The sequence below is a fragment of the Nipponia nippon genome, unplaced genomic scaffold (genome assembly GCF_047370975.1).
Source record: "Nipponia nippon isolate SJK-2023a ecotype South Korea unplaced genomic scaffold, ASM4737097v1 scaffold_16, whole genome shotgun sequence".
Taxonomy (NCBI): Eukaryota; Metazoa; Chordata; class Aves; order Pelecaniformes; family Threskiornithidae; genus Nipponia; species Nipponia nippon.
In genome coordinates, this window is record NW_028262332.1 from 11,694,524 (window position 1) to 11,707,527 (window position 13,004).

At 47.4% G+C, this 13,004-nt stretch overlaps 1 protein-coding gene across 8 annotated transcripts in view; it reads left to right on the plus strand.

Annotated features, from left to right (window-relative positions):
• Positions 1-264: 264 nt before the first annotated feature.
• Positions 265-13,004, plus strand: part of NEK6 (NIMA related kinase 6) — a 69,761-nt gene continuing 57,021 nt past the window's right edge. For 2 of the 8 annotated variants that reach the window (XM_087753454.1, XM_087753458.1), the window contains exons 1-2: positions 11,922-12,191; positions 12,714-12,952. The gene's annotated coding sequence lies outside the window, so the exon portion shown is untranslated. Of the gene's footprint in view, positions 416-469; positions 648-854; positions 1,004-11,921; positions 12,192-12,713; positions 12,953-13,004 lie in introns of those variants that run through there. The other 6 variants (XM_087753457.1, XM_087753456.1, XM_087753455.1 and 3 more) reach the window with 5 other exon arrangements.

The window sequence follows — 13,004 nt, forward strand, 5'->3', positions numbered from 1 at the left end:
TTCAGGTTTTTGTTCACTTGTAAAAAGTCCTGTTGAATTTCAAGTTCAAATTCAACTTAAGCGTACCGAGTCCTAACATTTGTCTTCATCTGCAAAACCCAGCAGTTTGTGAATTAAGGATTTTCCATCGCGAGCGTCGCGTGTGTTTTAGAGCCCCGTTCCTGCAAAACCACCGAGGCGCTTCCCCTCGGGGCCGTGCCGGGGCTGTGCAGCGCCGCGCACCCGCCGGGAGCGGCCCCGCACCCCGAGCCCCGCCGGGAGCGGCCCCGGGCCCCGCTCTGCGCGCAGGCCGCGGGAGCGGCGGCGGCTCCGCCGTTGTGCAGCCGCCCTCCGCCGGGCCGGGCTCGCACGGGCGGCGGCGGAAGGAGCTAATCCCGGGATCGCGAGCTGCAGCTAAAAACGGGAATCCCCGCAGGCAGGCGCCGTGTCGTTTTTCAGGGCGGGGGGAGCCGCGGGCATTTCTTCCGACACCCGGGGCGCGGGGAAACCGTCGCTTTCCGGGGGAGGAAAGGCCGCGGCGGCGGTGGTGGGAGGGCTTCGCTCGGGCTCTGCTCCACAGGGGCCGCCGGGCTTCGGCGCTGACGCACCGCGGGACGTGGAAAAAACACCCACCCCCGCCGCGAGGAGCGGGAGCGGGAGCGGCCCAGGTACGCGGCGCCGCGGGTGCTGGCGGCTCCGCCGGGCGGGACGGCGGGTGGGCAGAGCGGCCGCGGCCCCGCTCCGCTCCGGCCCCGCTCGGCCCCGGCCCCGGCCCGCCGCGCGCTCCCGGCCCGCCCGGCCTGCGTGGCAGCCGGCGGGGCGCGCGCCCGAGCGGCGGCGGGCAGCGCGTGCGCGGGGCGGCGTGCGCGCGCGCGCGGCGAAGTTGTCTGCGGGACGCGGCGCCGCTCGCTCGCTCGCCCGCTCGCTGCGGGGGCCGCGGCCGCCTGCCCGCCTTCCCCCCCCTCCCCTCCGCGCCTCCTCCGGGACGGGCGCCGGCGCCTCTCCGCCGCCTCGCCGGCCGCAGGTGAGCACCACAGGGCCCCGCCGCCGAGGGCCGCGGACGGGCCGCGCCGCGCCGTGCCGGGGGTGTGCCCGCCGCGGGCCCCTGCGCCGCGCGGCCCCTCAGGCGGTGCTGCCGCGCCTCCGCCGCTCCCCCGGGCAGCCCCGGCCGGCCCGGGCCGCAGGTCGAGCGGGCGGGGGGGGGGGGGGGCGGCGTGCGGCCGCGGTGCCGGGGCCGCCGAGGGGCGCGCGGGCGGCCGGGTGCGGGGTCCGGGCCGCGGCGCCTCGTGGCCTCCCGTCCTGCCGCGGCGGCCGCGCCGGCGGCCCCGGGGCCGGCACGTGCCCGGGCGGGAGCGGGAGGCGAGCGGGAACGTCCCCAGCGGCGGGGGCTGGCGGGGCGTCACCGGCTCCTGCCGGGAGCTGTCGTCTGGCAGCGTTAAGATTTGAGCGAAGTTAAAACTGTTCTAAAAATACGAGCGTTTGTGGGGTTTGGTGTCGTCGCAGGGGATTTTTGGGGGTGGTTTTATTTTTTACGTTAAAAGCAGCGGTGCTGCCAAGCGCCCGTGCCCCGCGGAGCGGAGCCCCCGCGCCCGCCCCGCTGAGCGCCGCTGCCCCCGCCGGCGCCCGCTCTGCGCTTTCCTGCGTTCGTCTCCTCGCCGGGAGGCTCCAGGAGCTCCCGTGGCTGGTGGGGGGGGCCCGGGGCGCCGGGAGGCCCCCCCCCCCCCCGCTGCTGCTCCCTCGCGGCCTCCGGGGGCGGCAGCTGCGGCGTCCCCCGTCCCCTCCTGCGGGGGAGCCTGCCTGCTCCCGGGGCGCTCTCTTGTGCTGTCTCAGACGACAGGACCTCTGAGATAAAACCAGCGCTTCAGGGATTACCACATTGCTTTGGGGAGAGCACATGCTCGAGCTGAACGATGAAATACCGTTTTTTTTTTTTTTTCCCCTCAACATGTTACTCCCTCCAAAGTGTGATTTATGCTTGTTTAGAATAATGGTGGATTTCTGAGCTCCATCTGTTTGTCTGTCTGTTCAAACACATGGAATATTTCTGCCAGTGGTGATTGCCTATGGCATTATTGCAGTAAAAGTAGTTTGATAGGAAATATTGTAGCAGTTAGAAGTCCAGTGATGCAAGTTCCTGACACCTTATGACTGTCTTGCTGTCATTTCTGTGTCTTCTTTAAAAGTTCATTTTTTGTGAATCACTGTAAGCAGCCATTTAACTTCTGCAGCATTTCTACAGTTTTTACATTTTGAGACAGCTCTTGACATTGAATCAAACTCTTTCCACTGTTATTTTTTTCCTGTCAACATTCTTTGTGGCAGTCATATTCTTTTAAGCAATAACAGAGGACAAAAAAAAGGGGGGCGGGAAGAAAAAAAAAAAAAAGGAACTACTTTTAGGTAAGAATGTTGCTGCCTCTGTTTCCTATGGCTCTGTGCCTTAGAGACCTAAAAAAAATGGGGACTGGGAGGAACTTCTATTATGGTGGAAAAAAAGCATCTTCTGTGGGACGTGAGGTTTCTGAACGGAGTGTGAGTGACTGCTGTCACCCCAAAGGAACTTGTCAGAACAGAATCGCCCTTTTGGTTTCTTAACACCTGCGACGTATAAAACACTTCTGCTTGTTTTGTTTTCCTTCCTTCCTCTGGAATTGTGTTTCTTGACAAATACGTGTTTTATGAGAGAGGACAGACATGTAATTTCAATATGAGTTTTAATATACCTTTTCAGATTCTTCAGTATTCGCTTTGTTGGGAGAAAAGCAGGTGAAGATGAATAACTTGGACTCCAAGCCCACACTGGGAAACAGATTTTTTTTTTTTTTTGAGTATTTGCCTTCTATGATCCTACCTGAAAAGTTTTATGTCAGTATATAATACTTCAGTGTACCTTGAAAATATTGAGCCTACACTGGCTTTTCTCATTTCTCGTAGTAATCGAGGCTGTACTAGAGAAAATAGCGGGAGATTCTGAGATTTGTCTTACAGCGTGCTTTTTGGCTTTATTCAGACCTACCTGTTGGTCTGAAGGCCTTTTTCAATGGCTTTCAAGTTTTTTGCATGCTGAATGATCTATCAGTGATTGTTTACTTGGGGTAAAATGAGTTGGTTTTTTTTTTTTTGTACGGGGATAGAAGCCAGAAATACCTGTGTGGGTTTTTCTCCTGCTCTGCCTCTGCTTTCTTAGCTGTAAAATGAGGATAGTTACCGACAAGCCCACCTCCTGCGCACCTTCAGAACGCACTTTCTAGGTGTGTAGAAGACGAGTTAGTGGATGTACTTCAACACCTCTGACTACTTTACGTGGTGCCAGATACATTTAACCTTAAGGCTGTGAAAAATGTGTATGCCACAGACAACGTGGCCGTACAGACTAGACCGTGTGAGCTGCAGCAGCCAACAAGTGGGGCAGGCGGTAGAAATTGAATGTATTCATCCTGAATTTAAAGCAAGAAAATTGATCGTACATTGCTGGAGGAGCAGAGGAAGTACTAGAGGAAGATTTCAAAAACAAAATGATGAAGGTGGGCATCAGTATGACCTCTGGGGCTTGACTTTTGCTCTGTCCTAAATGAAAGCCTAGTTGGGATACAGTCCTTACAGAAAACGAGTTTAATAGCCCAACTTGCGTTTTAGCTTTTGTCATTCTAATTTGCTTTTCTTAGATGGTCTTGTTTATAGAAGAGGTTGTTCACGGTCATCTCCAGCAAATAAGAACAATAAATACGTGGAAGCTTATTTTAGAAGTTGGGCTCCTCTTTACCGTTGTGTGAACGTGTTTTTAATTGCAACTTCCTCAGTATTGCTACAATTCAACGCTCATCTAGATGGACAGTGGCCATGATGCTCTGTGTGGTCTGCGTACAGAATTGTGGTTAAGGAAGTCGTGAGTAGCTGTTCTACCTGCGACACGCACTCCTGCATTTGTCTTGTAAACTCACTTAACCAGTCTGTTTTACCTTTCACGGGAGTGATGGTGACTAATTCAGCATACACCTATCCCGGTGCTTGACCGGGTTGTTTGTAGGAAATTATGTGATATATGTCTTTGTATCCAGTATGAATGCAAGATGCAAGAAAAACATTCTTGCAATTTTGAAAGCAAACACTAAATATTCATGCAGTTGAAATATAGTTCGCGATTGCCTTGATACCACTCATCACTGAAGACCCTGAAAATGTGGCTTTTGGCAAGAAAACGGTGACTGGCTCTGCTACTGGTACAGGACGGGCATGGCAGCAGGGGAAGCTCACGTGCATCTGTGCTACGCTCTGTGGACCAAACAAAATGGCCGTTCCCAGTATAAAATTAAAAGTTAAAGGTTGTCTAAAATGGACAGGATTAACGCTTTGTCCAGTTAAAGGCAGAGGCAAGTCCTGTTGACGCCGTGTTTGCTGTACTCACCCTTCCCTTTGTAAAGCTTTTAGTATGAGCACATGCGAGTACTCGGTGAGTTCCTTGTGCTTTTTCATGGGTAGATCTCTGGGTGCCCTAGAAAAGTGCAGTTTATCTGAAAGCTGAGGATAACAGAACTGGGAAGGTTTGGTATGTCTCAGCATCAGGCAGAGTCCCTGGATGGCTGAGCTAACGCCAGCTTGGTGCTACCAAACTGGGTGGCTTCCCTCCTGTTCTCTGTTCCCCTGTGCCAGGGCTGGCATTCTGAATGTTGGTGAGTTGGCTCAGCTGAGCAAATTGGTGTAAAACTAAGGAACCAAAAAAGAAGGAGGGGAAAAAACCAAGTTTGATTAAATAAGAGAGTTGATCCGCTCTACCCTTTGTGGCTGCTGAAAGGGCGGTTTGTTTTCCCTAGCTGTGTCCTTGCCTTTTCCCAGAGAGTAGGTGACCCACCGAGGGACCAAAGGACCGCTGCACCGGCGGGACTCGGGTGTTCGCCGGGGAAAGCAGGTCGGACCCTCTGGCCTGGTGCTCCTACGGGAGCAGTGGTCTGTGGGCCGCAGAGCACATTGGATGGGATGTGATGCAATAGGTCTCTTCCACTTCTGAATTTCGTGTTTCACTGTAGAGCCGTGTTAAAGTAAAAAGGAGAAAAAAAAGTAGTATCTAGGAAGATAGAGGAAGAATGTGTTCAAACTGAGAGGTAATGTTGGCCCAGACAACATTTTTCTTTCTGAAGAAAAAAAAACAGAAGCCAAAAAATTTGCATGCAAAATCTAGATTTAAAAATGACTTTAAAATCATAGCCTTTTTTTCCAGCAGGTTGAAATTGTTGCAGTGTGTCTAAATTACATATAAAATTAAGCTGTATAAAATACTTGTTTGAAAATTTCTTACAGGTTTGGGGGGGTGCGTGTGGAGGGATGCGTGTTAGCTTTTAAAGCGAGATTGGAAGCTGCTGTCTTTAGTTGGCTGAAATGTAGGACAGGGAGAACCGAGGTTCTGGGTGAGTGTGTGACAAAGTGGGCAGTTCTACAGCTTGTAAGCTAATTTTTGTTTAAAAACAGAAAACCACAGGGAGTTATTTTTAATAGTGGTTTGAATGCAGAAGTCTGTAAAGCTGTCAAATCTTTTTATGGTTAGATAGGTCTTTTTCTATCTTGGCTTATTTTTTATATGCATATTGGATTGGATCAAGATTACTTCAAGTTCTAACCTGTGCTAAGTATTTAAACATCTGGACTTGCTGTAAGCGCCATTGCTGTACGTGTGTGAGAAGTCTCTTGGATTGTTTTTTAACATTTTAAAATATTTCAGAAAAAAAAAAGAAATTATTCAATTAAAACAGTATATTTAGCTTCCAGTGTTTAGCCGTATGATACGGCTCATCACATGGCACGATGCAATAAATTGCAAATAATTTTACGGGTCAGTACGGTTAAAGAAGTTAAATTTCTAAAGTGTTTACTTCAGCTTGGTGCTACTTTAAGTGTCTGCTATCATAGATTCCAGGCAGTGAACAGCTGTCTGTCGCAGATGGGAGAGGAAAAAAACCTTCCCCTTAGCTTCTTACTTCTAAAAAGGTTCCCATATAAAACCAGTAGTAATGTAATACAGCCTTTTAGTCAAATTTGAGTTTCCTGTTACACGCTTAAGTGAACCAACAGCAGACTCGTATCTGTTTGAAACCAAATGGCGTAAGGGAATGAGACTCTAGGAATTTTGTACTCCAAAGCGTTCTTGAAACCTCACAAATGCTTGTTTAGCAGTCAGAATGCATTATTTATTACATCTCAAAAAAAACCCCAACAAACCAAACCAAAAAACCTTGCAGGTAGTTTATGAATTACTTCTTTAGTGTCTTCTGTGTTCCAGTAAGATAAGGTGGTATTCTCTGTCCTGTTCTGGTACTGTGTTTTACACAACAAAATTGGGTAGACTAGAAACTGTCAAGGAAGCATGTAGCAAATCCGTATTTTTAATAGAGTCCAAGGGCAATGAAGCCTGAAAGAGGGCAGGTGTGAAAGGCGTAATGATTTTTGTTAGAGTGTTTTCTGCTAAGATCTCAACAGCAGAAATGGAGTTTGTGCACAGAACTACATAAGTTTAGTTTTAGGTAGTAAATTGGGTATGCTGTTTTATTATTCTATGAGCTAGTACACCATGGCAATTATAAAACTTATTAAAATAGTTACAGCATGTCTGATCACAAAATACAGAAGATGGTAAGATTGTTCTTTTTAAATTAAAAAGTTGCTGCTGCTGGCATAAAGCTTTTTCCCTTATGGTTGTTTCCTCGCTATCTCCCCCCCCCCCCCCCCCCCCCTCCGACTATTAACAGGTATATTACAATCCCTAGGCACTTCTTAAAGTTTTTGTGTTTATTTGCTTTGAGTAACTTAGGTCTCCAGTTCTGGACTCCAACCTTTGTGTGTGCTTCACATGATGAATCCAAGTAGGTGCCAAGCCATCCCCTGCCTTTGGACGGACCTCAGGCACCAGCCCTGACAGATCAATGTGCTTGCTTTTTAGGAAGGCAGTTTATTTTGTCATTTTAAGAAAGTATTGCCTGGTTTTGGTCGTAATTTCAAGCAGTTCTCATTCTGAAGCAATTTTGATTTCTCTGTCGGGAGCTGGCAGCTGCAGTGGTCCGTGCACGTTTCAGTTCACCCTGTCTCTAAAATGTGGCTGCAGCTCTGGACTGATTTATCTCAGTATAATGTATAATACGTGGTTTTTTTTTTTTTTTTTAATTCAGTGCATGGATTATTTGTGTAACATCAGTTGGAAATTGTGTTGAAATGTTGTTTTTCCAAGTGTGGAGGCACTGCTGAGGCTGTTCCAGAAACCTCTTTTGGAAACGAGCCTTCTGGTTAGGGAGAAGAGATGGCTCCCGATCTTGTGTTGCCAGTGGCAGAATGACATGTGGGAGAGCTCCCTGGCACAGTTCAGGCAATGCTGGTTCGGTGAGCTTAAACCTCTCATAAACCAACCGAACTGAGGAGTCAAGGGTAATAAACCCCAGCGTGGCAATGCTAGAGGAAAGGGCGATTCCCCTTTGAGGAGGGGGGTGATAATGGCTTGCGCTGCCACAGCTATTTACAACACGACTGGCTGTCAGCAGCATGGCTGGTGCATCCCCAGATACGCATTTCGGCATTGCCAGGAGACAGCTGAGGGACCTTCCTGAGGAGGTCTCAGTGTCTCGTTTCAATGCAGCATCCCACCTTTCAGGCCTGGAACATCCTGTGGTATTTGATCGGGGTGGGATTCCCCAGGACGGGGTATGCTCTCCATTTGGGGGACGCTTTCGCCATCCTGCTCCTCCACGTGCTATGTCCAAGTGAATCATAGTTGCCTCACCTACTGCACTAGTATTTCAGGGGTCAAAAACCGAACTGATAAGGGCTGTGACCCCGTGCCCAGCCCAGCCTGCTGACGGAGCAGGTGTTGCTCCACACCCTGGGGAGGATTTGCAAGTCTTTCATTTTGCAGAGCTCAGTGACAGATACTGTTCTCCAGTTACTTTTGTCGTTTGGCCTTTGAGAAGCCCGCTTGCTGTGAGGCGGGAAATAGCCACCAGCCTGTTGAAAACTCATGGCGTGCATGAAGCAGAGCTTTAAGTCCATGCTGACAGGAGAAATGGGTGCTGGATAGTTGGGATTGCTCCCTCTCGGAGCCGGTGTGCTGGGAGGTAGCACAGCCCAAGCTGTTCCGCCCGTACTCATTGCTTGGTAGTGCTCGCTTCCGAGGCAGCCGCTGTCTCCTGGCTCAAGTGGCACAGGATAATACAAGTTCCAATTTTTCCTCTTTCCTTAGAGCCAGCTGTCCTCTTTTACTTGGGAGAGTAACTTTCTTAACCTAGTGATTTTTCAACTGTGGAGTTGGAGATCAAAATTGCTGCAGACAGGGCAATAACTGGGGAATGTTGACCTACAGGATGGATTGCAACTTCACAGCACATTCAGTACAATTCCTTTCAGGAATTTCGGTTTAAGTCTCTGTCCTGTTCTTAACCTCGTGGATGCTTGTCTCTGCCTTCCTGAAAAGGAGTGGGTTTTCTCCTTCTTGGAACATTTTGCTTCTTGCATAGGAGCACTCCGAATGTCAAGCCTGTCTTGGAGAGTTTGTGGTGGGTTCTGGTTCTCAGGGCATACATACGTTATTACGGTGAGGAGATAGGGAGAAAAGCTGCAGATACTTCAAGGTTCCTTTCCTCCAAGAGTAGGGACTCAGGGTAGAATAGATACCCACAAACATGGACACAAAAATTCCCTCCTCTTTCATTCATGGAAGTTCTGCTTTCATTCTTTCGTGCTGTCAGTATTTCATTAGCTCTTCTGTCAGAGTTGTGCAAAACATAAGTCTCAAAAATGTTACGCTGGAACAAAAAAACCTCCAAACAACCTTGAAAAGGTTTTAAAAAATACATGAATGTGTTCCAAAGGAGCAGATAAGTCACAACTCTGTGTGTCTGTGTGCTACCCTTTAATCAGCTGGGAAATCTAAGTGGTGACTTTCAGCTGTCACTATATTAAGAACCAGTGCTGCCTTTTGTGGCAGTCTGTATATACTGAACTCAGTACTATGTAGTAAATATTCTTGCTGTGTTTTCATAATCATTCTACTTAGAGTAAGTGCTTCTTGGGTGGGTATTACAAATCTGTTAATCTTTATGGTATTTATAGGGTAATTTTTAACTCTCTTGAGCTCCTTACTTCCTTGAGGGTCAATTACTCAATTTATAACATTATGTCAGTTTTAAGAACTTCATCATCCAAGGGTAAACAGTGTTGGGTACGGTTCTTTACCTGTGTTTGCTCTTCTCTCTCTATTTAGGTATGCAATAACTTACTCTGTGACTTATTTATTGGGATTTCTTTCAGTCTCCCTGGTTTGTACTTTAAAGTGACTGTGATGACTTATTTTAGCTTTTGTGCTTCATCACTAGTGCAGGGAGAGGGAAAACGTGGAGCAGTTCTCTCTGAAGAAAAGACTGTTAATCAAGTTGCAGCTACTTAAGTCAAAATTGCTCCAAATAGTGTTTAAATAGTTTTGATTGTCTGTTGATGAAACTGATTACTGGAAGTCAAACATTTTGCTGTGCTGTGAGCACACAGCCCTCTAGGAGGGTTTGGCTCTGTAGTAGGGAGGGACGGCTGACTTGATTTTATGTTCTCGCTGTATTTGTCCACGTTAAAGTGAAAATCTGCTCAGACTCTATGGGGTTTCAGTTGGCCTATGGAAAGAGAATAAAGCCATCTCTCGGCGCTGGAGGGAGGTTTTTCTTCTTGGAATTGCCCTTCCCCTTGCTCCTTTTACTACCGTCAGCATTACCACAGCAGTACGATGTGACGGTGGTGATCCCTGTGTAGCAAAGGGGCATGCTGTAGCATTTCTGTAGCATTTTACCCATTGAGAGTAAGTTTGGAGCTATAGGGTGGGAGAGAGGTGTGTTTAGTCAAGAAAATTGCTGGTGACATGGAAACCCTGGGTTTGGGGAGCATCCATCGTTGCTCATGCAGCCATTAGCTCTTGGAAACAGTAGAATGGTAGGACATTTTCTGGAAAGCCTAAGGAAGATAAGGCCAGAGATGCTAAATAGCCTAGTGCTGAAGTCTCTTCCTTTTGTTACCTGTGAATGCTGAAGCGTAATCTGCCAGCTTTTCTTCTCTTACGCTTTTCTGTTGTGTATTTTCAAGATGAAGCTTCTGCTGCAAAAGCAGGTTTTGGCATCTACGATGGCTTGTTGAGGATCTAATAAGTTCCCAAAGGAGCCTATGGTCTAGCTGCACTTTTCTTTCTTCCCAGGGTAAACCATGATTCATTCTCATGGACAAACAGACCTTGTAGCATTTTTGGTATAATGTACCGTAGATTGTTGCTCTCAATGAAGTGTGTATTGTTTTAAAAGGTTCAGCCAGGGTTTTTTTGGAGTTGGTTGTTTTGTAAGCACATCACACTATGGTGTTCCTGGTTTGTTGTTGTTGGTTTTTTTCTATAAACCCCCTCAATATTCTGTTACGGATTAGAACAATGTTGAAGGAGTAACGAAGGAAACAAAACTTTATTTTCAGAATAGGAAGGTCAAATGTTTATTGCCTCAGCATTGTTCATTCCGTCAATAACAAGGCAATGAAAAACTATTTCAGCGCTGCTCAGACCATCCCCTCCTAGTCACCTTATTCACATCGAGGCACACCTTTTGGAGTATTTGGGTTTACATTTGCCTAAAGGCGGCTGTGTGGGGGAGCTTTGTGCTGGTGTCTCCTCTCCCGCACGGCGTGGCCGTGGCCCGGGGCTCTGAGGTGCCCTCCTGCCTTCTGTCAGCTTTAGTTCAGCGTTGGTGGGACTGGCAGGAGAAGCTGGCAGTGCCTGTCCTCTGCTGGTGTGTGAGAAGCTGGTCAGCTAGAAGAGCTTAAGTGAAAGTGAAGCCTGGGCTGGCAGGAGATGAGCGTTGTGAGTGTTTTTAAACAACCTGTTTGCATGTGGTGCTCCGAAGGGAGTAAAGTTTGAAATGAATCAGTCATCATGAGTCTTATCAGACTGTGCTGAAGTTGCATGTTATCTTTCCTGTTGTTCATCTGAAATTGGGGACAGCTGAGTGCCAGCTTGCTCTTTTTTTTTTTTTTGTGACATAGATAGCACTAATGAGTTTGATAAAAGCAGCTAGATGATGTGGGGAATATAGTTTCCCTTTGGAGACTATCTCTAATTTGTTATACAGGACCATATTTAAATTTATAGCTACTCTTAAGTCATCAGGCAGCAGTAATAACCAGGGAGCTTTTGTTCGTGCATCCAATATATGGCATTAATTCCCCTCTGCACTCAGTTGCTGTTGTCCATAGTTTTTCCTTCATGCTGTTACCATAGCGTGACATACTGGTGCTTGCAAGCGTGTGGCTGTACGTTTTGCTGAGAGCATGTGGCGGTTATGTTCTTCCATAGACTATCATTTCACTAGTAGGCTTTTGGCTTGGTTCAGACTGTAAACTCTTCAGGGAGCGAGCCATCGTGCAGTGGAGCTGGGGACATCAGCTGCTGTGCTGAAGCCACGCTCCTTGCCATCTCCCGTGTTTCACAGGTTGGGTTTGACCTCTAGAACTGGATGGCGTAGTCCTGCCTTTGCCTCCCTGCACCGGGGGTTCGTCTTCCTGGGGCTTTGGATTCACCTCTCTCCTGCCTTGCTTGGATCTGAAATAGTCCGTGTCTGTCAACCAAGTGGTAGTTGTTGCAAATTCATTAATAAATATTTTCTATTTATTTAAATATCTTCTTCTGTGTGTTCCCCTTTTCCACACATTTACTCTTTTAAAACAAGTTGTTATGCAGCTCTTGGTTGTAGTGTGGGAACTCTGTCCACTCACAGGAATGCGTGCTACTGAAACGGCTTTGTTGTTTTTATAGAAGCCTTGCCCACACACTCCCTTTGCTTTCCAAATATCTATAAATCCCCGCAGGATCCTGCTGACATCACTGTGGTGATCCACGTTTATTTTGTGATGCTGTCTAGGGGGTAGAGCAAAGTAGAGCCTGGAGTCAGGACAGGCGTGTTTTATCCCTGTCTTCGACTCCAGTCAAGACTGGGCACTTAAAACAGCAGTTCATGTTATTTCCAAATAAATTGCTACATCACTATTCATTTATATTTTTTCTACTAGCTCTTGAAGCTGGTTTGTTTTACATTAGTTCAATTTGATCCTTTGGTGTCACTGCTCTTTAATTTTTATTTTTCTGCTTTTGCGCTTGCTGCCTCGCTGGTCGGGGATAGCTGCGCGTGGATTTTGCTGGACTTGAAAAATTACGTCTATTGGTGAGTAGCAGTGTGTTATTCACAGGTATTAATAAAGTGTCAACATAATTTGCATTGATATTGCTAAACCATATTGTAGCTTATTTTGAAATACTGTAAATATTTGTGTTTTGTTTCTGAAACAAACGTTTGTGTTTGTCCAAGTATCTGACGGTAAACACGTGTCTTTGAATGCTGATGAACTGGTCCATGGTAGATATTTTCATCTGTGTTCTGCATAATTGCTCTTAAAAACTGGTAATTTGAGATGGTTGGAAAATGACGTTTTACTTAGTTCATGGATTGCTGAAAGCTGAATTGCATTCTGTGCCTCAGCTGGACTTTTGTTTCTTTCTTTTCATTGCATTGGCACTTTAACCCGTAGTACTTCTCATCATGGCTGTGGCTGATAGGTAGGTACGTGGTGGTGGATAGAGCAGATGCTGCATTTTGGAAACATAATGTAAAGGCCCTTGCAAATGTCTGTTAATTCTTCGGTTTCATGCTCTCTGACACAAGTGCTTTTTTTATTATTATCTGAAGGACTGTGTCGTGTCTGTGAAACACCTGTGAGAGGGACCTCAGTTTTGGGGAGAAGGAAAGACCAGGGCAGGGCGAGTCTTCTCCACTGCTGATCTCTCGTACCTGTATGGTGAGAAGCTGCTCAGCCTCTGATCCGTGTATCGCTGTAGAGCTGGGAATGTCTGAAAGGCAGCTTCTGGCATATAGCAGGGATTTTTCCGATAAGAAACTGGAGGTGAAACTGTGGAGCTATTGTCTTGGTAAGTAAAGCATAATTTTTCTAGCTCCCTCAAATAGATGACTTTCTGATCT